We start from the raw sequence: 21,162 nt of genomic DNA, 5'->3' as shown, positions 1-21,162 counted from the left end.
CTTTGGTTTTCAGAGTGTTAAAACAATAAGCACTTAGCAAGACTTGATTATAGAATCTGTGTTGTGAAATTAACAGTTGAAAAAGGTGTGTTCTATGAGAAACCTGCAGAAACTAATTTAGTGTGTCTTATATAGGAAATATATAGTGAATGATTGAACCAAATACATCATAAAATAGTAAAAATATTGTTGATCATGTTGTCCTCATCCAATGAACAAATCTCTAGTAGACCCATTTGCAAAGGGTCCACAAAACATATTTTGCTTAAAAATTAACAAAGATTCAGAACTCCCAATCACTAAGGCAGGTCATTCTAGTTTTTTTTTTTTTTTTTTTAAAGATTTTATTTATTTATTTGACAAGTAGACAGAGAGGCAGGCAGGGGCTGAGGGAAGCAGGCTCCCCACTGAGCAGAGACCCTGATGTGGGGCTCGATCCCAGGACCCTGGGATCATGACCTGAGCCAAAGGCAGAGGCTTTAACCCACTGAGCCACCCAGGCACCCCTGGTCATTCCACTCTTAAATACTGTGAAAGATTCTTCATTATATAAAAAAGAAATCTATCTTTCTAACTTTGGTTTAAGTTTTCCCTCCTGGAGGCCGTAAGGAAAACAAAAAAACAAAAAAACACAATACTCTTTCATTTCCCATATGCAGGCCCTTCAAATATTTGATGATAATTGCATTGGTTCTCTTTCTCCACCTCTTCACTTTGCCATAATCTCCCATTGCTGCTTACTGCCAACCTCAGGTGCTAACTTTTCAATAATATGTGAAAAACATATTTTCAATATGGTTTATGATTAGCTTATTAAGGTTGCTGGAAGGTTGTAATGTTAACTTTGAATTGGTAATAATTTATTCCAGTGTTATGCTGTGAAGACATGTGAGACCCAAGTATTTTTTCATTCAATATTGTTTATGAATGAAAAAAGTAAATATAACATTCTTCCTTTTTCATTCTTTTGTTGAGAATTATTTTCTTAAACTGGTTAGGCAATGATTTAGTGAATGAAATATACAATTGCAGTTGTAAAATAACTTTATATACTACATTTCGATTCATTTTAACTTAGGAAAAATATTATTACAGAGCAATATCTCCTTTTTAAAAAGCAAATGCTAGTTAATTGGAATCTTAGAACCAATTGAAATGTTTAATAGTACTCTTTTAAATCTTGAATATACCTTTTATCTTGGTGAAGGTTATTCAGAAAAATATTCAATAACAGTATTGTGGTTTTTATACATGGAAAATATTTAACTCCTTTAAAAATCCATGTACATGTTAGTGATAGAATTCAGCGATCCTAACTCACAGTTCTTTGTGATATGGAGGCTATATCAATGTTATATGTTTATTATATATATAAAAGTATATATAATGTTATATATTAACTTCCATATATATGGAAGTTAATCAAATGTTATATATTTGTCTTTAAAAAATTCTTTTATTGTGAGAAGGGCACTTTACATGAAATCAACCCTCTTAAAAATTTAAGTGTACAATACTTTATTGTTGACAGTGGATACGGTGTTGTATAATAGATTTCCAGAGCTTATTTGTCTTGCTTGACTGGAACTTTATGTCCATGGATCAGTAATTAAAGTTTCTCCTTTCCCTCATTTTCTGGAAACCACACTCTTTGATTATACTCTTTGATTATACTCTTTGATTTTATGAATTATTAGATACCTCATGTAAGTGAAACCGTGCAGCATTTGTCTTTCTGTGACCGACCCCAGCATGATGTCCTCCAGGTTCATCCATGTTGTTACATATGGCAGAATTTCCTTCATTGTTAAGGCTTAACAGTACTCTGTTGTGGATGTATACCACATTTTATTCATCCACTGACTTTATGTTAGTCATAAAATTGCAGAAATTAGCAATTATAAAAAATTTATTTTAAATTTTTTTTCACAATGACTATCTTTTACTTACTCTGGGATAAATTATATTATTTCTTACTGCTCAGTGTAGGATATGTTTGAAGATTTATCTTTGATCTATTCATAGCTATGCTATCTCTAGGTTTTAGTATATATCTTCTAGAAAACAGAGTTGTATTTTAAAAATGAAGAAGAATTCAGAAATCATCAATCCAAAATCTACATGCCCTGCTTTCTTTTGGGTGTATTTGTAGGTTTGTAACTCATCTGCTTGGTATATAATTCTTGATTTCTTTCTGTAATCCTTTTTAAATAACACATAATTTTCAAAAGAGATATCATTGACCTCACAATTTCTCTAAAAGCCCTGTGCAACTGAAATAATCTCTCAGCTTGTTAATATAGGTGACATATGCCACTTAATGCAGCCAAATATCATTCACTGAAAATTAATTAAATGCTATTCTGAAAATATTATCAATTCTCTCAGGTTTGTGAGACAGGAAAAAGCTAGCAGAATATTCAGTTGGTGTCATGATACTGACAACATAAAATGTATCTTTTTTTTTTTGTACTGAAGTACAGAGATTATATGGCTTAAGGAACAAATAGATAACCCAGCTCAATTGAATAAGGATATTGGATATTTCTTTTCTCTACCATTCATATTTCTATATGCTACATGCTGAGGAACATATGAGATAAATATATGGAATAGAAAAGCTAATTTACTAATATATATATAACCTCATGTTTCTCTGAACTTCCTTTTGTACCTCTCCAGTGGATTTTACCAAATTATAGCTTGTATTTTTAATAATCATTTTGTTTCTCTATGTTAGTTAGGAGTAGATTTGGCTACCTGTAATAAAAAATATACTAGATTAAATAAAATGAAAATTTATTTCATTTATTCATAAAATAAATCCAGAAGTGAGCAGTCTAAGATTGGTGTCAAGACTTAACATGTTCTCAGGAAGGCAGGTTCACTTTCTTTTGCTATTCTGAGGGTGCAGAAAGGAAGAATAATAATACCCATTTTCTACTATGTCTTCTTAATGGAAAGTACCACATAGCATTATTGCTGAAATTCATTGGTTTAAATGTGATCATATGGCCAAACTTAAGGAGAGTTTATTTTGTTTTTTGAGTTTCAGTCAGCCAAGCTAAAAGTAATGATTCATATTACTAAGGAAGGAAGGAATACTGGATATTGTGAATTAATTTACAATCTGTACAAAGCTTATTTTAGCAGGCTTTGTTCTCTCTCAAGTCAGGGAATAGATTTTAGGCTTTATTGATTCACCCTACATTACCTAATGCATTGCCTCTTTTGGAGTAAACTCTCAATGAACAAGTGTTGAATATATGAATGAATGAAAGAGAGGAAATGGAATCTCTATTGAGATTTGATGAGATGACATTTTCAATTCAAAATAGTTTATTTTTAAAGATTTTATCAGTAGTGTCATTTGCAAATATCGTCTCCCATTCTGTGGGTAGCCTCTTTGTTTTGTTGACCTGTTTCCTTTGCTGTGCAGAAACTTTTTATCTTAATGAAGTCCCAAAAGTTCATTTTCACTTTTGTTTCACTTGGCTTTGGAGACATGTCTTGAAAGAAGTTGCTGTTGGCCGATGTTGAAGAGGTTACTGCCTATGTTGTCCTCTAGGATTTTGATGGATTTCTGTGTGACATTGAGTTCTTTCATCCATTTTGAGTTTATCTTTGCATATGGTGTAAGAGAATGGTTGAGTTTCATTCTTCTGTACATAGCTGCCCAATTTTCCCAGTACCATTTATTGAAGAGACTTTCTTTTTTCCACTGGGTATTTTTTCCTGCTTTGTTGAAGATTATTTGACCATATAATTGAGGGTCCATATCTGGGCTTTCTACTCTGTTACATTTGTCTATGTGTCTGTTTTCGTGCCTGTACCATGCTGTTTTGGTGATCACAGCTTTGTTGTAAAGCTTGGAATCTGGCAACATGATGCCCCCAGCTTTGGTTTTCTTTTTCAACATTTCCTTGGCAATTCAGGGTCTTTTATGTTTCCATACAAATTTTAGGATTGTTCATTCCAGCACTTTGAAAAATGCCAATGTTGTTTTGATAGGGATGGTGTTGAAAGTATAGATTGCTCTGGGCAGCATAGACATTTTAACAATATTTATTCTTCTGATCCATGAGCATGAAATGTTTTCCCATCTTTTTGTGTCTTCTTCAATTTCTTTTGTAAGTGTTCTGCAGTTTCTAGAATATAGATCCTTCACATCTTTGGTTAGTTTTATTCCAAGGTAATTTATGGGTTTTGGTGCTATTGTAAATGGAATCGATTCCCTAATTTCTCTTTCTACAGTTTCATTGTTAGTGTATAAGAAAGCAACTGATTTCTGTGCATTGATTTTGTATCCTGCCATATTAATTGAATTGCTGTTTGAATTCTAGTAATTTGGGAGTGGATTCTTTTTGGATTTTCCACATAAAGTGTCATGTCATCTGGGGAGAGAGAGAGTTTGACTTCCTCTTTGTCAGTTAGAATAACTTTTATTTCTTTTTGTTGTCTGATTGCTAATGCTAGGACTTCTAATACTATGTTGAATAACATTGGTGAGAGTGGGTACCCTTGCTGTTATCCAAGATCTATAAAGACTTTCTCAAACTTAACACCACTCCCCAAAATAATCAAGTCAAAAAAGTGGGCAGAAGGCATGAACAGACACTTCTCCAAAGAAGACATACAAATGGCTAACAGACACCTGAAAATATGTTCAACATCAGTAGCCATCAGGAAATTCAAATCAAAACCACACTGAGATACCAACTTAAACCAGTTACAATGGCAAAAATTGACAAGGCAGGAAACAACAAATGTTAGGATGTGGAGAAAGGGGAACCCTCTTACACTCCTGATGGAAATGCAAGTTGGTACAGTCATTTTGGAAAATAGTATGGAGGTTCTTCAAGATGTTAAAAGTTGAGCTACCCTGTGAACAATCAATTTCACTACTAGGCATCTACCCCAATGATACAGAGGTAGTGAAAAGAAGGGGCACATACACCCCAGTGTTCATATCAGCAATGTCCACAATAGCCAAACTGTGGAAGGAGCTGAGATGCCCTTCAACAGATGAATAGATAAAGATGATGTGCTCCATATGTACAATAGAATATTACCCAGCCATCAGAAAGGGTGAATACCCGCCATTTGCATTAACACAGATGGAACTGGAAGGAATTATGCTAAGTGAAATAAGTCAAGCAGAGAAGGACAATTAGCATATGGTTTCACTTATATGTGGAACATAAGGAATAGCATGAAGGACATTAGAAGAAGGAAGGGAAAAATGAAGTGGGTGGGGGGGACATCAGAGGAGGAGGTGAACTATGAGAACCATGGGAGAGAACCATGGACTATGGGAAACAAACTGAGGGTTTCAGAAGGGAAGGAGGTGAGGGGATGGGTGAGCATGATGATGGGTGTTAAGGAAGGCACTTCTTGGATGGAGCACTGGGTGTTTTACACAAAAAATGAATCATAGAACACTGCACAAAAAACTAATGATGTACTGTATAATAACGAATATAACAAAATAAATAAATGCCACAAAGGACCATAAAAAACACACTGAAGCATACTATTTCAGGGAAAAAAAGAGATTTTAAGTATTTATTTTTCAGAGAGAGAGAGAGAGCACAAGCGGGGGAGTGGCAGGCAGAAGGAGAAGCATGGGAAAGTCCCTGATACAGGACTCAACCCCAGGACCCTGGGATCAGGACCTGAGCCAAAGGCAGATGCTTAGCTAACTGAGCCACCCAGGTGTCCCTCAAATGGTTATTAAACATCATATTTATACATTGATTATCCTCTTATTCTCATTTTTTTTTCAAAAATAATTGGCACCTCTTTTGTTGACTGTTTCCTTTGCTGTGCAGAAGATTTTGATCTTGATGAAGTCCCAAAAGTTCATCTTCGCTTTTGTTTCCTTTGCCTTTGGAGACATATCTTTAAAGAAGTTGCTGTGGCTGATATCAAAGAGGTTACTGCCTATGTTCTCCTCTAGGATTCTGATGGATTCCTGTCTCACGTTGAGGTCTTTTATCCATTTGAATTTATCTTTGTGTACAGTGTGAGAGAATGGTCGAGTTTCATTCTTCTACATATACAGTTTTCCCAGCTGTATATAATATACAGTTTTCCCAGCACCATTTATTGATGAGACTGTCTTTTTTCCACTGTATATTTTTTCCTGTTTTGTTGAAGATTATGGAGCATAACAAATAGCATGGAGGACAAGGGGAGATGGAGAGGAGAAGGGAGTTGAGGGAAATTGGAAGGGGAGGTGAACGATGAGAGACTATGGACTCTGAAAAACATTCTGAGGGTTTTGAAGGGTTAGGGGGTGGGAGGTTGGGGGAACCAGGTGGTGGGTATTAGAGAGGGCATGGATTGCATGGAGCACTGGGTGTGGTGCAAAAACAATGAATACTGTTACACTGAAAAGAAATTAAAAAAAAAAACAATTGACAGAAGTTCTTTTTAATTCACAAGAGTTGTCCATTTGTTTACTCATTATAATGTGAATATGCATTATATGCATCATTCTATATTAATGACTCATGAATCTTCAAAGAACTTTAAAAACAATTTTGGGTAAACATGGCTATGATATGGTTAAGGGAAGTAGGACTCAATCTGTAGTTTGAAGAGTCTATTTTGTTTAAATCTGAATTTGGAGAAGAGAAGATGTGGATGGGGGAAGTAAGGATGGGGAAGGCTAAATAAATATGAAGAGTTAAGAAGCGATTATGGAAAAAAAAAGATAATTAAAAATGGATACTTTGGGGGGGGTGGAGTGGAAAGAACAAAAAAGAATTAGATCCTTGGTCCTGGAATCTAAAGTTTGATATATACAATACTAAATGTATTGAATCTCGGGATGAATCTCTATTTCTCTTTAAATATTGGATGTTTTTGGTAGCACTTGACAAAATTGCATGTAAGAAAATACATTTGGACATCAGAATATCTAGACTTGCTAAGTAGACACATTCTACCTTTATCTTGAACATTGTGAGTTCTATTAGTTTGCTGAAGGCAGGGCTTATTGTGATGATTATGGATTCCTATTTCAAAAACTTCATCAACTTATCTGTAGAGATATCTTTAGTTTCACCAGAAGCATAGGTTTATTTACAGAGAAACTAATGACATTCAATTTTCATGACCTTTCATCACATAGGACCCTTCTAAAATCCTGGGAGGGACACTAGGAATATCTCTTCATAGAAAAATGTCTTCTTTTATAAACTTGGCAAAGAAAAAAGTTTCTATAGTTTTTGGAGCTTTAGCTCATATAAAATCTATATCTCCCTCATAAATTGAAGTACCTTAAATACTAGCAACTCATAACCACCTTGCATATTAACATTGCTCTTTACATCCAATAAGCATTCTGTCAAGCTTATGTATTTTGAACAACAATTTAATATCTGCCAGCCTCTTAGGTAACTGAGAAAACCCATTCAAGTGTGTTGAGGATAATTATAGTTAGCAAAACCAACTGTAAGGAGAGTTGAAGAGCAATTAAATAAAGTTATTATTAAAATTATTTTTAAATTATAATGAATATATCCTTTTCTCTTGAATGCATTAGAGTGGTTGTTGGTACCAAACCTTGTCATTAAAAAATGATTTATTCTAGGTGTCCTCACAACTATCTTTCAGGGAAAATAATAAAATGTATATTAATACAGAAGAATATATATTTTTTGTTCAACTTTTACTTCCAATTATAATATGGAAGGACTCTTGACCTATTGCGAAAGGTCATTGTTATCTTTGTATACCTGCATGTACATACATGCTCAAAACATATCTAGCATTATGTGTGTGATTAGAATGTGCTGGGAAAATTAATTATTTATATGTTATATATATAATATCATAATACTGTAACTTAGGAAAAATTTGGGAATAATTTCTATAAAGCAAAATATGTTCTCTCCCAATTACAAACCTTGGTGACAAGAGTATTAAAAATAGGCCACTCTGTCTTATGAATGCATGTATATGTACAAATCTTTTTTCAAATTTAGTTTTATTTAAATTCATTCAATTAACATATAATGTATTGTTAGTTTCAGAGGTAGAGTTCCATGATTCATCAGTTATAGAACATGCAGTGCTTATTACATCACATGACCCCCTTAATATCCATCACCCAGTTACCCCCATCTTCTTACCCATCTCCCCTCCAGCAACCCTGAGTTTGTTTCCTATGATTAAGAGTCTCTTATGGTTTATCTCCTTCTCTGGTTTCATCTTGTTTTATATGTATAAGTCCTTCATTTTTAAAAATTGTATTTATTTATTTGACAGAGAGAGCATGAGAGAGGGAGCACTAGTAGAGGGAGTGGGAAAGGGAGAACCAGGCTTCCCACTGAGCAGGGAGCCCAGTGTGGGCTCAATCCCAGGACCCTGAGATCACGACCTGAGCCAAAGGCACTTAATCACTAAGGCACCCAGGTGCCCCTTATATATGCAAATCTTAAGTAAAATAGTAACAGACCAAATTCAACAGTGTGTTAAAGGAAATTATATTTATACTCTTCATTCTAGGAATCTAAGGAGAGATCATTATTACAAAATTTAAATCTCATAACTAAAGAAAGAGTTACTCTTAATAGATGCCAAAATAGAATTGATTAAGCTAAAAACACATGCCCAATTTTTTAAGAAGATAAACCAAACAGGATTAAAACTAAAAATATAAGGGCACTTTCTTTAATTGTTGAGTATTTATCAGAAACCAAAATCAACATCAGAATGAAAAACTAAAAATAATCTCATTTAAGTTGTCTAAGTTAAGTTAAATAATATCATTTAAGTTAAATAAAATCCAGGATTTCTACATTAATTGGTGACATTTTACCACATTCTGGATATCCTTCCTGATATAAGACAAAAAGAAAAAAGCAGGTACAATACTGGAAAAGCACTTATGGGTGATCTGAATGTCTACTTTGAATAGCCAAGAGTATGAAAATAACATTAGCACTAACTAAACAAAATGGCTAGTTGCAAGAAACATTACTGTCAATAAACTTACTATATACCAGCAATAACTAAATAGAAAAACAAAACAAAACAAAACAAAACAAAACCCTGCTTACAATAGCATTAAAAACAGCAAAATCCTAAGGAATGTGTTCTATAAAGAGCAGAATCCTTAAAACTTTAAAGACGTAAAAGAAGACTTGAAATAAATGAATATAAACTTTGGTATTATAAAGATATAGATTCTCCCCAAATTATATATGAATTAAATGTAATTCCAGTAGAATAGTCAAAAGGTTGACAAGTTATTTGTCAAAAAATTGACAAGTTGCAGCACCGGGGTGGCTCAGTGGGTTAAGCCGTGGCCTTTGGCTCGGGTCATGATCTCAGGGTCGTGGAATCGAGCCCCGCATCGGGCTCTCTGCTCAGCAGGGAGCCTGCTTCCTCCTCTCTCTCTGCCTGCTTCTCTGCCTGCTTGTCATCTCTCTCTGTCAAATAAATAAATAAATAAAATCTTTAAAAAAAATTAACAAGTTAATTCTATAGATGATCTGGAAGAAATAGTCAAGAAAGGTTAGAGAAAGGGCAGTTTCTTGAACATCAAACAACAATAATTTAGTAAAATAATTAGTAAAATAATTATTAGTAAAATAATTACTAGTAAAATAAAATCATTAGTCTATCTGGACTAATAGATTTTCGTAACAGAATGTAAAATATCTATATATCTGTATTTGTATCTATGTATATGGTATCCATCTTTTGCCATATTTTTTGATGTAGAAGATGCACTAGTATATAAGGTACCCTAATTTCATAAGGACAATTTTTGAAAATATTAAGTACTTTTAACATATGACCATATAGTAAAGATTATGTTAAAGTATTCCTGAACAATTAAGCCCATTATTTTGTTTATGCAATTAGATTGCATTATATACTGGAAACAATAGGAAATCATAAAATCTGGAGATGCAGTCATATTTTACTAGAAATTATGAAGTTCATTGAAAGCAGATAATCTATTTTAGTCACTGAAAATTAATAAGACAACCACGAAATAAAAAAAAAATGAGTAGGTTGCTGGGAGGAGGCTGGTTAGGGAGAGAGTGGTTGGGTTATGGATATTGGAAAAGGGTATGTGCTATGGTGAGTGCTGTGAAGTGTGTAAACCTGGGGATTCACAAACCTGTATCCCTGGGGCTAATAATACATTATATGTTAATTTTTTAAAAAAGTGAGTAAATTCTTGAAAAACAAACCACAGTAAAAAGCGTATAGAAAAATGATCTTTCAAAAGGAATTTCAGTATCATTCTTATCCATCAGTAACTATCTTTTTTTTTTTTTTTAAGATTTTATTTATTCATTTGAGAGAGAGCAGGAGAGAGAGTGATCACAGGAAGGGTAGAGGGAAGAGAGAGAAGCAGGCTCCCCACTGAGCAGGGGTTCTGATGCAGGGCTCCATCCCTGGACCTTGAGATCATTACCTGAGCTGAAGGCAGAAGCTTAAGAGACTGAGTCACCCTGGTGCCCACTCAGTAAGTATCTTGCTGAATGTTAATACAAAGCCAAACAGGGTGGGAGAGAGATAAAGAGATTCTAATAAGAAGCTGCATTTCAATAAATTTCTTTTTTACTTAATAGGCTGCAAGATGAAAATAAGTACTCATAATGGTTTTAAATTTTTTTAATATAATTTTTTATTTTCTATAAACATATATTTTTATCCCCAGGGGTACAGGTCTGTGAATCACCAGGTTTAGAAAGACAACTATCATATGATCTCCCCTGATATGAGGAAGTGGTGATGCAACATGGGGGCTTAAGTGGGTACGAGAAGAATAAATGGTTTTAATTTTTATTCTCAAACCCCAAAGGATCATTATCTCCCAAATTAGGTAGATCGTGATTCCAAAATTTGAAATCTCTGCCATGATCTGGAAGATTGTCTTCATTGCTAACATTTGCTGTTTTAGGACTTGGGGGTCATCAGAATCACCACATAGCACAATGTCCTTAGTACTATGAAGGACATCTCTAATTCCATTTTTGAAATTATTCCAGTGCTATTTTTTATTTCATTCCACCCTATGACTTTTAACACACTCCAAATTTTGTTTTTTCATTCAGAATCTTTTTTTTTTGCTTTTTAATTTTAATTTTAATTTTTTTTATAAATGTATATTTTTATCCCCAGGGGTACAGGTCTGTGAATTGCCAGGTTTACACACTTCACAGCACTCACCAAAGCACATACCCTCCCCAATGTCCATAACCCGACTCCCCTTCTCCCAACCCCCCCCAGCAACCCTCAGTTTGTTTTGTGAGATTGAGTCACTTATGGTTTGTCTCCCTCTCAATCCCATCTTGCTTCATTGATTCTTCTCCTACCCACTTAAGCCCCCATGTTGCATTACCACTTCCTCATATCAGGGAGATCATATGATAGATGTTTTTCTCTGCTTGACTTATTTCGCTAAGCATGATGCGCTCTAGTTCCATCCATGTTGTCGCAAATGGCAAGATTTCATTTCTTTTGATGGCTGCATAGTATTCCATTGTGTATATATACCACATCTTCTTGATCCATTCACCTGTTGATGGACATCTAGGTTCTTTCCATAGTTTGGCTATTGTGGACATTGCTGCTATAAACATTCGGGTGCACATGCCCCTTTGGATCACTACATTTGTATCTTTAGGGTAAATACCCAGTAGTGCAATTGCTGGGTCATAGGGCAGTTCTATTTTCAACATTTTGAGGAACCTCCATGCTGTTTTCCAGAGAGGCTGCACCAGCTTGCATTCCCACCAACAGTGTAGGAGGGTTCCCCTTTCTCTGCATCCTCGCCAGCATCTGTCATTTCCTGACTTGTTGATTTTAGCCATTCTGACTGGTGTGAGGTGATATCTCATTGTGGTTTTGATTTGTATTTCCCTGATGCCGAGTGATATGGAGCACTTTTTCATGTGTCTGTTGGCCATCTGGATGTCTTCTTTGCAGAAATGTCTGTTCATGTCCTCTGCCCATTTCTTGATTGGATTATTTGTTCTTTGGGTGTTGAGTTTGCTAAGTTCTTTATAGATTCTGGACACTAGTCCTTTATCTGATATGTTGTTTGCAAATATCTTCTCCCATTCTGTCAGTTGTCTTTTGATTTTGTTAACTGTTTCCTTTGCTGTGCAAAAGCTTTTGATCTTGATGAAATCCCAATGGTTCATTTTTGCCCTTGCTTCCCTTGCCTTTGGCGATGTTCCTAGGAAGATGTTGCTGCGGCTGAGTCGAAGAGGTTGCTGCCTGTGTTCTCCTCAAGGATTTTGATGGATTCCTTTCTCACATTGAGGTCCTTCATTCATTTTGTGTCTATTTTTGTGTGTGGTGTAAGGAAATGGTCCAATTTCATTTTTTCTGCATGTGGCTGTCCAATTTTCCCAACACCATTTATTGAAGAGGCTGTCTTTTTTCCATTGGACATTCTTTCCTGCTTTGTCGAAGATTAGTTGACCATAGAGTTGAGGGTCTATTTCTGGGCTCTCTACTCTGTTCCATTGATCCATGTGTCTGTAACACACTCCAAATTTAGTAATAGTTTATGTCTCCTCCTTTATTATTCTCACCTCAAAATTTGAAGCTAGTATCTATTCATCTCACTCATCCCTCTTTCAAACACCTTATTGACTGACACATCCAAGAGTAGAAATTTTTTGGTTAGTTTGGTGGGTAATTAATTATCTTCTTAATAAATTCTATTATATGATGTAATATCTTTAATAGCCCAATGCTTGGACAACACTTGTCTCATCATAATTTCATTCCTTCCTCATCCATCCAATTTTTGCCTTAGACTGGGGTAAACAAATCTCTTAACAAGATGTAAATTATTTATGGTTTTATTATCTTGCTTAATGAGGAACAGAGAGACTTATATTGGTTCACAGATGTCATCAGATTCTGTCTCTATTTCTACTCTACTTCTCAGGGGATGCTATATTTCTATTCCTATGCTTGTTATCTCATTACTAAAAGAACTTTTCAGCTCTAGATGTCACAGACTCAGCATTGCAAGGCAAGAAGAAAGAGAAGGCTCTCTCCTAAAGAGTCTATCCACCTTATTATAAAACAAAAGATTTCCCAGAAGTGCTCCAAAGACTGCCCTTTGTGTGAAATTGATAGGGCTGGGTACCCTGTCTTCCAGTTACAAGAAAGTAAATGCCTGATGAAGAGAGGCATTTGTGATGGCCCACGAGAATTTGTTCCATTATCTGGATACAGAATAGGATTCTATTTTTAGGGAAGGGGCAAGGTATGACTGGTAGGCCAGCAACTGCCTATACTGTTTAAAAATTAGAAAAGATGGGGGTGCCTGGGTGGCTCAGTCAGTTAAGCATCTGCCTTCAGCTCAGATCATGATACTGAAGTCCTGGATTCAAGCCCAACATCGGGCTCCTCAGCGGGAAGTCTGCTCCTCCCTCTACCCCCCCCCCCCGTGTGCTCTCTTTCATGCTCTCTCTCAAATAAAACCTTTTAAATAAAAATTAGAAAAGATGTTAAGTCTATGCCATCAAACGTACTAACACAACTTAGTAATGTATTTTATCATGTATAGTGATAGCGTTACCACTTTGAACAGCCAAAGTGTTTAATCACTTGGAGTTTACCATCTTGTTTGATAATATATCCAATGTTGTATTTAGTTGATATTTATAAAAGTGAAAAATTAGTTTGTGTCACATCATTAGTCAAGTACCGGTAAAACATATTATTTTATTTTCATATGCACCTGGTAATTTTGTGCTACTTTTGTTTTTACTTAAGTATATAGTATACATATTCTTAATAAATATGATGCTCCATTATGTTGATCTAAAATAATTGATAACCCCTGTCCTTGTTATCATTTAAAATTGATGAGTTGCCTTTTTTTGATACTGAATTAATTTAGTTAGATTTGTTTAATACCATACTTTCAACTTCTCTTTTTATAAGTTTACAATTTTCTCACTGTAATTGTTTTGCCCTTTTATTTCCACCAAGTTCTTATTTTTTTGGTTGCTTTTGGGAATAAAATAATGCTTAGCAGCTCAATTATTGTGTTCTTTTGAGAAAGTTATCACATTTGACTTGATCCTAATGGATCTGAGCCTCAGACTTTGGTAGTGATAAATTTAAATCTAGAAATGTATGAGGAATAACATAAACTCAACTTCTGAATATCTATGTGGCTTATGACTTATTATTTTGCTAACAAAATCTACCAATAAGATGTGAAGGTTTTTCCTTGCTGTGCTGTTTTGTGTAGCTGTGCTCCATTTTTAATAGAATCATTGCTAAGCATCCCTGGCTTTTGGCTCTCTGGGTTCCATTCATGTCAAGAACGCTTTTGATGTAGAGTGGATGAACTAAGATTGTGGAATCATGGGAGGCCCTAGGCTTGCCTGGTTCCTTGAAGTGAGCTAGATAAATATAAAATCATTCTGAATACCCAAGAAATTGATCTGATAACTGACAGAACAAACTGCACATCTGGAAGGAGAGAAGAGGTCACATCATGGAAGGTAGGAGGTGTGAAGATGTGATTGGGGGAGAAGTGGATCACAGGTGCCATGGAGGGGATGGAGTCTTGGTCACAGAAAGAGACAAGACAGATAGAGGAGCATAGAGGGGATCACATAAGGAAAACAATTCCCCAAAACCACTGATTGGAAAAATGAGAGGGGCTGATTTTCATGACTTTTAAAAAAATAACTGTGGGGTTCGAAGACCAGAATTTTAGAGGTCTGTTGTGTGGCCTGGTGGGTGCTGAGATGCTCCTGTGGGGAAGGATGACAGATAGCTCAAAGCAGGTGGGAGGATCTGAGAATCTGAGGATCCCCTGGGATGCACTGGGAGAGGTGATTCCCTCTTCTTGGAGTGCATCTGAGAGGTGGCATTGCCTCTCTTGGTATAAAGGAGCCCGTGGGCACCATTTCTCTCACCTGCCTCTCAGCATAAACTAACTTCAGTAAGCAACACAGCCCCAACAGTGGTGTAAAATGCTTACACCAAGCCCCACCCCTCTGCATGTCATAGATTTAGCTTTTCTAGGACAAGTGTGCTTGAGAACCAGTGCAGTAGGCCCCTCCGCTGGAAGACTAGCAAACCCTGCTGCCACCTCCCCCACACATGGCACTCCATGTCTGAGCAGAGAGCTCTGCAAAGCTTGAGCTTTAGTAGAAATAGCGTCAGGTCTCTTAACAAGCATACCAGAGCACACCTAGTTAAAACTCACCACATTCTGGCAAAGGTCCTAACATTCTCCACTGCAGGAATGGAGAAACTCTGCAGAGGACTGACCTGGGGAAAGAGAAGCCAAAACATAGCAGCAGAGTGCACATGGCATACACCAGAGACATTTTCTGAAGCACCAGCCTCTGGAAAATATATGACTTTTTCCTCATAAAGCCATTAATCAGGAGCAGGAAACATAACATACTTTTCTAACACAGAGAAAAAGACACAGACCTAGACAAAATGCCAAGACAGAGAATTCATCCCAAGAAAAGGTCACAGCCAGGGATCTGTCTACTTGAAACACATATATGTATGCTTGATCCAGAATTTAAACCAGCAACCATACGGATACTAGTTGGGCTGGAGAAAAGCATAGAACACACCAGGGTGTTTCTTTAAAAGACATAAGACCTAGTTATAAAAAGATAAATGCTAAATAAAAAAATGCTATGACCAAGATGCCAAACCAACTGGATGTAATGATTATAAGGGTGGAAGAAGTAGAGGAATTAATAAGTGATATAGAAGATAAAATTGTGGAAAATAATGAGGCTGAGAAGAAGAGGGAAAGAAAAATATTGGATCATGAATATAGACTTAGGAAACTCAGGAACTCCATAATAGCATTCATATAATAGGAGTCCCAGAAGAAGAGAAGGAAAAGGGGCAGGGGGTATATTTGAAGAAATTATGTCTGAAAACGTCCTTAGTCTGTGGAAAGAAACAGACACCCAAATCCAAGAATTACAGGGAACTCCCATTGAGATCAACAAAAACTAGCAAACATCAAGACATATCATACTAAAATTTACAAAATGAAGAGATACAGAAAAAAAATTCTAAAAGCAGCAATAGAAAAGAAATCCCTAACTTACAAGGGAAGACAAATAAGAATAGCAGCAATCTTTCCACAGAAACTTGGCAGGCCAGAATAGAGTGGCATGATTTATTCAGCCTGCTGAATGGGAAAAATATGCAGTCAAGAATACTTTATCCAGCAAGGCTTCATTCAGAATAGAAGAAGAAAGAAAGTTTCCAAGACAAAAATAGAATAAAAATAATAAAAATAAACTAAAGGGGTTTGTAACCACTAAATAAACCTTGAAAGAAATATTAATGGGGACTGCTTTAGTGGGAAAGAAAGACCAAATGCAACAAAGACTAGAAAGGAACAGAAAAAAATATCCAGAAACACTGATTTTATAGGTAATACAATGGCACTGAATTAATATCTATCAATAATCACTCTGAATGTAAATATTCCAATAAAAGACATAGGATATCAGAATGGATTAAAAAAAAAAAAAGACCCAACTATATGCTGTCTACAAGAGACTCATTTTAGACTTAAAGGCCCCTTTCAGATTGAAAGTGAGAGAATGGATGGAGAACCATTTATAATGCTAATAAACTTGTAAAGAAAGCCAGAGTAGCCATACTTATATCAGACAAACTAGATTTTAAACCAAAGACTGTCACAAGAGATGAAGAAGGGCACCATATCATAATAAAGAGTCTATCCAACAAGAAGATCTAAAAATTACAAATATGTATGTCCTAATTTGGGAGCATCCAAACATCTAAATTAAACATAAAGGCCATATATGAAAGACCCACAGCCAGTAACATCCTCAATGGGGAAAAACAGAGCTTTTCCTCTGTGCTCAGAAACAAGTCAGGGATGTCCGCTCTCATCACTGTTATTCAACTTAGTACTGGAAGTTCTAGCCAAATTATAGAAAGAACCCAAATGTGCAATGACTGTTGAATGGATAAAGAAGATGTAGTGTATATACATATATACACGTTGGAATATTACTCAGCCATTAAAAAGAATGAAATCTTGCCATTTGCAATGATGTGAATGGAGCTACAGTGTATTATACTAAGAGAAATAAGTCAGGGAAAGACAAATATCACATAATTTAACTCATATAGAGAATTTAAGAAACTAAACAGTTGAACTTAGGAAAAGAGACAGGGAAACCATAAAACAGGCTCTTGACCATAGAGAACAAACTGAGGGTTGCTGGAGGGAGTGGGTGGGAGAATGGGTTAAATTGGTTTTGGGTATTAAGGAGGACACTTGTGATGAGTATTGGGTGTTATATGTAAGTGATGAATCACAACATTCTACTACTGACACACTATATGTTAACTAACTGGAATTTAAATAAAAACTTAAAAAATAATGTTTTGTATATAAACAAGTATTGTCTTTACATAAGTGTGTGTGAAAGAGAATGAGAGAGGAAGTGTAAAATTGGATGTGATTGTATGTGAGTATGTATATGGAAATATGTCTATTTTGGCATTTGATAAAGTTAGAAAGAATGGATTATCAATGATTGTTTTGATAATTATATATGTATACACATTTTATTTTTAATTTTTATTTTATTAAGATTTTATTTATTTGACAGAGAGAGAGAGAGATCACAAGTAGGCAGAGAGGCATGCAGAGAGAGAGAGGGGGAAGCAGGCTCCCTGGCTCGATTCCAGGACCCTTAAATAATGACCTGAGTTGAAGAGAGAGGCTTACCCCACTGAGCCACCCAGGTGCCCCTACATTTGACTTTTTAAAGATTGGTTAAGTAGCATGCACCATAATCACACATAATAAATTTTTTAAAAATTTTATTTATTTTTTAAATTTATTTTCAGTGTTCCAGAATTCATTGTTTATGCAGTACACCCAGTGCTCATGAAATACGTGCCCTCCACAATACCCACCACCAGGCTCACCCAACTTTCCATCCCCTTCCCCTCCAAAACCCTCAGTTAGTTCCTCAGAGTCCACAGTCTCTCATGGTTCGTCTCCCCCTCCAACTTCCCCCAATTAAAACATTTAAAATGACTAGAAGAAAATAAGTCAAGCAGGAAAGGGTCTTGTAAAGAAAAGAGAAAAACCACAGATCATAAAAGACATGATTGGAAGACAACTACAGAAAAAATGTGCAAGATCTGTGCAGAAAAAAAAGAGAAAGAATTAAAATACAAGTGAAAGTTGAAAAATACTGTATGCACACATATATGAAATAATAATAGTAATATAATAATAATACATTTATATCTTTTTCATTAGTATTGCTATCCTCAGCTTTCTGTGTGGTTTCAGAACTTGTCAGATAGCCATAAGTTGACCAAGACTAAACCTGAATTTGACCTGTATTTTTCTCCACTAGCCCCCATGTCATTAGCTATGTGTCATAAGTTGGCCTCTAAGTCTATAATTTGGAACTTCAAATAATTTCCCAAAACTACAAACTTTCTCTGAGAAGAGTCCAGTTTGATATGACGTGGCCAAATCTCTAGGATGCAGCAGGATACTTTCCTCTTTCTTCTTTATATTAGTACTTCAGGTGGGGGTGGGTGGGAAGGGGTTACAACTGAATATGTTGCCAGACAACAGGCTCTGAGCCTGGGATGTCAGAGACTGAGGGGAGCTGTGTGAAGAACTGCTACACATACTCTTTTTTCCCTTCCATCTACTGTAGCCTTTGGCTGAGCTGCTATCAGTGCTTTTGGGGATGTGGGAGAGGCAGAGGACAATAGTCTCAGTTCAGAATGTGTGAGAAGAGCTGAAAACTGTATGAGGTGAAAGAAAAAGAGTCCCTGTAGTTAAATATTTCTTGGAAAGGAGCTTTATTTTGTGATCTAAGACTACATTATACCCAATAAATAGGGGGAAAGCTAACCGTTTTCTTCCTTGTCAATACTACCTCAGCAACCAAAACTTAATCTGTATTGATTGTAGAAATAGATACTAATTGTAGAGACAAGACCCAATTTTCTTTCTTTCCTTCCTCCTCACTTCCTTCCTCTTTCTTTCTTTCTTTTTCTTTCTTTCTTTCTTCTTTCTCTTTCTTCTCTCTCTCTCACTCTCTCTTTCCTTTCAAGGCTTTATTTATTCATTTGACAGACAGAGTGAATGAGAGTACAAGCAGAGGGAGAAGTAGAGGGAGAACCAGGCTCCGTGCTGAGCAGAGAGTTCGATGTGGGGCTCAATCCCAGTACCTTGGGATCATAAGCTGAACTGAAGGCAGATGCTTAACTGACTGAGCCACCCAGGCACCCCAAGACCTAATTTTCTAAGTTTACATGGGGATCTTCATAAAGCACAAATAACCAGGATAAATGGTTGACATGATTTTTGAAAGTTAAATGTTACAGCTCTTTTTGGGAAGTTTTTGCTCTCATTCTAAAGATGAATCTTAATTTAACTCTGAACATGTCTAAACTAAAATATTCCACTATCTAATTCTATTTATTCCCTGTTTTGGTTGCTACTATTCCTTTTGGTGGGGATGGGTTAAAATGACATGCTGGTTTTCAGTCAGAAGTTTTTGACCATGTAAAAGTCTTTATTCAAATGAAGGAGCTGAACATCTCCTGGGAACATTACTCACATTTTTGAGGCATAAATACAAAGATATATCACATTTGAGCCAGTGATCTCAAATCCAACTGTGTCTTAACATAGTGGGAAAAGAAAAAAAAAACCCATGAACTAGAAATAGTGAGATTTTTTAAAAATATGAATGATATTTAAGTATATTGCAATATGCAATTTTAGGAATCATTTTTTGTAATAATATACCTTAGTAGAGAAGAAAAAGAATGAGAGATGTTGGCTTTCTACCCAGATGAATTTAGAAGCAAATGTATAACATTAATGAAAATAATTAGATACTTGTAACTCCCTTTGCTGTACCAGCTAGAATTATAGTAAGATCCTCCAGAGTGCTTCTGACTGTTTGTCATTTAATCTGGTCCAGAAATGAATATTCATACCTTAAGGTCATTTTGCTCTTTACCCCTCACATCTATTAAAAGTAACTTGATAATATGTTGATGGGTACAGAAATCATTATTCCTTTATTTGATCCAGATACTTCTTACTGTTTTGAGTGAACAGTTAATTTTTTAAAAAAGATTTTATCTATTTATTTGAGACAAAGAGAAAGAGAGAGAGAGAGAGATGGGGGAGGGGCTGAGGGAGAAGGACAAGCAGACTCCTGCTGAGTGGGAACCCAACATGGAGCCTGATGAAGGCATTAATCCCCAGAACCCGAAATCATGACCTGAGCTAAAAAGTCAGATGCTTAACCAACTGAGCCACCCAGGTGCCCCAACAGTTATTTTAAATTTTAAAGACTTTCTAAGTAACTACTTACAGGAAAGAACAGTAGAAAACAATAGAATTCCCCCCCCCCAAAAAAAAAGGGTGAAGGATGAGAAATTTAGTAAGAAGAAGAGGGAAAAAAGCACCAAAATGGCTCAGTTGTAGATGAATGTAATGTGCACTGAACTAGACTTGGTGTCAGATATTTGGAGTGTCAGAAGTTTGGGATGAGTCTCAGCTCAATTTTCATGTTCTAGATGATGTTCAGAATCTTAGTTTCTTCAAGATTATGGATTTTAAAAGAAATTTTGCACGTAATGTGCTTATAAATGTAAAGTTATCACTCCTTTTTCTTAATTTCCAAAAGAATATTTGTTTGTTTTTTCTTTTTTCTTTATTTACCCTTGGATTAAAAAAAACCTGTGGGGATTAACTATTTCCATAAGGATAGTCCAAAATAATGGTGGTATTGTTTAGTTTAATGAAATTTAAAATATATCAAAAAATCAGAAGACTGATATTTCTTTAATTTATTTATAAGATTCACAGTTTGTTCTTGAAAAGCAAATAGACCACTTTCTTCTTTGGTTTCCTATTGTAACTACAGAAGATAATTATTTTTAATCAACATATTGCCATACTTTTCTATGGAAAAAGATATAAAAGTTAAGCAAGGCAAGTTTTACTCAGTTCTTTAATTTTTTTTTTAAGATCTTATTTATTTGTCAGAGAGAGATTGAGAGTGCACATGCAAGGGGAGCAGCAGGCAGAGGGATAAACAGGCTCCCCACTGAGCAAAGAGCCTGATG

At 35.5% G+C, this 21,162-nt stretch overlaps 1 protein-coding gene across 1 annotated transcript in view; it reads left to right on the top strand.

The window, feature by feature from the left end:
• Positions 1-21,162, top strand: part of TMEM232 (transmembrane protein 232) — a 262,209-nt gene that overhangs the window by 63,779 nt on the left and 177,268 nt on the right. The gene's annotated exons all lie outside the window — the stretch shown is intronic.

Source organism: Mustela nigripes, chromosome 12 (assembly GCF_022355385.1).
Source record: "Mustela nigripes isolate SB6536 chromosome 12, MUSNIG.SB6536, whole genome shotgun sequence".
NCBI classification, from domain to species: Eukaryota; Metazoa; Chordata; class Mammalia; order Carnivora; family Mustelidae; genus Mustela; species Mustela nigripes.
This window is presented reverse-complemented; position numbering and strand designations above follow the sequence as displayed.